The sequence below is a fragment of the Arachis hypogaea genome, chromosome 4 (genome assembly GCF_003086295.3).
Source record: "Arachis hypogaea cultivar Tifrunner chromosome 4, arahy.Tifrunner.gnm2.J5K5, whole genome shotgun sequence".
In the NCBI taxonomy this organism is placed as follows: domain Eukaryota; kingdom Viridiplantae; phylum Streptophyta; class Magnoliopsida; order Fabales; family Fabaceae; genus Arachis; species Arachis hypogaea.
In genome coordinates this window covers 118,386,870-118,390,941 of record NC_092039.1, presented here as the reverse complement: position 1 = coordinate 118,390,941, position 4,072 = coordinate 118,386,870, and positions in this window count along the sequence as shown.

Below are 4,072 nucleotides of genomic sequence, written 5' to 3'. Positions count from 1 at the left end.
TTTTTTTCTGAATTCTTTAATACTAATTATTTAAGGAATAACCAATAATAACCACCTAATATATTACTAGGATTTGTGTATAATTTTAATGAATTCTAAATAAGTTATTTATATCATGCATGCATATTCAAATTCTGACGATATTCAAACCTAACAAAGGCAGTTCTAGATATTTGGACAGAAGTCAGTAGCGGAAATCAAAAAGTCAGTAAAAATTTTGTACTATTCATTTATTTATAATGGACATTATGCACGCATACAGATTCTTATTTTTTATTTTTTAATTTGGGCAAATAATGTTCATACGCCAACAATAAAACATGTAAATTACGATTGTGTTTATTCAAATATTCAACAAATTAATTAAGAAGCAGTATCTGTTGCCATGTAATAACTTTGTAATTACGAAGACAGTTTTTGTATTATAGATATAATTATTAATATATTTTTTATTTATTTAAGATTTTTAGTAGAAATAATATTATAACATAGTATGAATGTTTTTATTTATGAGAAAGATCTAGAGTTTGATTTTTATTGAATTTAAAAAAAATCAGCATAAAAAAATAGAAAGTCTATAAAAATTTCATGCAAACTAAATGTTATGAAATACTGATTTTAAAAGCTTAAACTGATAGAAGAAGATAATATTAATAGTTATATTTTTAATATTTTTCTTTAAATAAGAGTCTGATCTATTTTTATTTTTTGGGGTTCACCAAGCTAAGGATCGAACTCTTGACTTTTTATACATAGAGTTTTGATATCATATTGTTATGAAACTATTCATTCCAAAAGGTTTATCAGAGCACTATGTTCGAAAGGTCAAGAGTTCGATCCTTTGTAAACCCCAAAAAATAAAAAAAATAACATAAGGCAAATAAAAAGAAAAGAAAGCCTATGCAAAAATCAAACAAACACAAGAGAGGCTCTACATTCTTCTATTAACTTAAGTTTTTAGAATGAGTGGTTTCATGACACTAAAAATTGACTCTTCTACGAAGGACGTATTATAGATATAATTGTTAGAGTAATAATAATTCATATTACCTCTCTGTGTCAAATTAAGCTTTTGAAATAAGTGATTTCATCACATAGTATTAGAACTGAATATCCAAAACAGTTTAAAATTTGATTTTTTGTAAACTCTAAATGTAAAAAAATAGTATAACACAAACAAAACAAAAAAAAACCTTATAATATACAAAAATTCAAGCTAATTCAAAAGAAATTTTTATTTAAAAACATATTAAAAATATAATTATTTATATCTTTTTCTATCAACTTCAACTTTAAAATAAATAATTTTATAACAATAATTATTTATGTATAATTTTTTATCAGGCTTAAACTTTTAAAAAATAATATCACGATAACTATATATAATCATAAAAATTTTAGGACTAGACATATATTTTCAAATTGTCCCCTTTTCCCTTAATACTTTTATTGAAGCCGGCTAAACTGTTAATTAGAATTGAAAAAGTTAAACAAAGATAATAATACTACAATAATGGTTGCATATTGATGTTAGAATGTAATGTTGACATCTTAACCACTGCATATATTACACTAATTTGTTGACAAATCTTAGGACATACATTACAGGCCTGCACCATACACCCTTTAATTTTTCAACTTTACAGTCAGCATTGACAAGATCTAATAAATGCTGCTTGTTACATATTTAAAGATCATGCATGCATGTAATTTGTCATGAAAAAACGACATTCAGTTTTATACTTCTATAAGAGTATATTATTTCAGTACAAACATGCTATGTGTAATAAAAAATTAGTTATTAAATCAGTTATTTAGATAAAATATATTTTAAAATATAAAATATATATTAAAAATTAATTAATTAATATATAATATATAATGACTGATTTAATAATTAATTTTAGTATTTTATAATATTTTTTATTTTTAAAATATATATTAAACTGAACTGTGAATTATTATTGTTTGAATAACTAACTTTTTGAATTTTCAAGTGATGAATGCTACACAAATTTACAAATTCACAACATGCATAGTAAACTTGATTTTAAATTAGGAAGAGACAAAGAATGTACTAATTCTGGGAATAAATTGCATAACTCTCATGTTTTTTACAACGATAAGTCATGGAACAGTCTTACATGAGTTCATTCACCTATACTAAATATTTATATTTATAAAAATGTTTTATTATTGAAATAAAGCTTACATAATATATAATGTCCACCCGTACTAAAATAACAAACAAAATGTTTCATATATAAATGATGAGTAATGCTAGCTCAAGTTGAACCAAAAAACATTATTGTTTATTTATGCATTATTTGTCTCTTGTATAAGGGAATTTGTATGGATTAATATGCCCATTCATTGTGGGGCATATACTATTTTCCTTGTTACCTTGTTATATAATTCTCGAACTTCTAACCATGCAAATATCACCTAAACTTGATGCTAATTATTGACCACTAATTTTTATTCCATCACACCCCCTCCTTTTTTTCTCAAAAAAAAAAAAAGTACAGCAAAATTATTACGAGTAAATTGGATCCTAGTCTTAAAAACTGTGCAGCAGTGTGCAAGAAATGGAAATTTGAGATGTGCCACGTTAGGTGGGCCATATGGGCGGTGCCAGAATCATAGTTCTATCGTTTTCACCTTTTCTTTTTTCTTTTTTTTTTTTTATATTAACAAGTGGGCGTAAAGTACTGTATAGTAATACCTGTATACGGCAACGTATAGTGTTAGTATAACGGTATATTTATAATAGTTCTGCCTCGTGAGACATTTCCTACGCGCGGATATTGGCGCGTGAATCGTGAGGGTAGTTGCACGTGATTGAATGTTGGTATAATTATTTTAAATTTAATTATTCTTATAATTTACTAAATTTATAATTAAATATATATATTAATTAATTTTTTATATTACTTTTAGTTAAATTTTTATCAGTATAAAAAAATAGAGCTAATGAAATATTTTTTTATAAATTAAAGATATTAATTATTAAAAATTTAATTAAATATTTAACTATATATTTTTTTAAAAAAATATTCTATTTATTTTATTTTTTTGACATAAAAAAATTTAATTATAAAATTAAAAATAATATAAAATTTAATTTAAAAAATATAAAAAATTAATTTCAAAGTTGATAAAATTATAATAAACAAAAGAATAATCAAACTGTTATTTTATGATGGTGGTAGTGGATCCCACGGATGAACCCTACCAAGTCACAATTGTGGGTTTTTACTAACTTGGCGGCTATGTGTGGTGGTGGGCGCCCTAGATTTTTGAACCGCCGCCGATAACGGTGGTCATCCATGCAATGCTTAACAAGTAATCAGCTACTCCATTTTTTTTAATTTGACTAATACGTGTTGTAAAGGCACATAATAAACTTGTTATTAATAAAAAGTTTTTATTAAAATATAAAAAATTTGAATTTTTAATATATTTATTTATTTTTATTAAATAAAAATATTTAAAATTTTTTATTAATAATTTTATCATGTATCTTAAAACACATGTTAGTTAAATTTTTTTATTACTTTAAATAGATCGGAAATAAACTCCATCCTTTAACCTATTTTCACTTTCGACGTCATGAATTGGTCAAATAGTCAAATACCAAGATATTTGAAATTGTTGGGAGTTTAATAATGAGAGATTTTATCATTTTTTTTTATGCAGCGTAAAATTTTGATTTTATATTATTTGACAATCACTTGACAGGAAAAATTATTTTGTGACGGTAAATTAATTTCAACTATACTACATGTAAAAAAAATTAATTACTAAATCAATTATTTATATAAAATATAAAATATAAATTAAAAATAAATTAAATAATAAAATATTTATATCCAAATATATAATAATTGATTTTATAGTTGATTTTTTATGTAAAAATAGTATTATTAAACTAATCAATATAGAGAAAAAAATTACTTCATAATATATTGTATATACAACAATTATACATTCAATAAATATAGTATTATTCTAATTTAGAAAAATAAAATAACAAATAAGTCCTTAAAAATTTATACTTCGAACATAATAG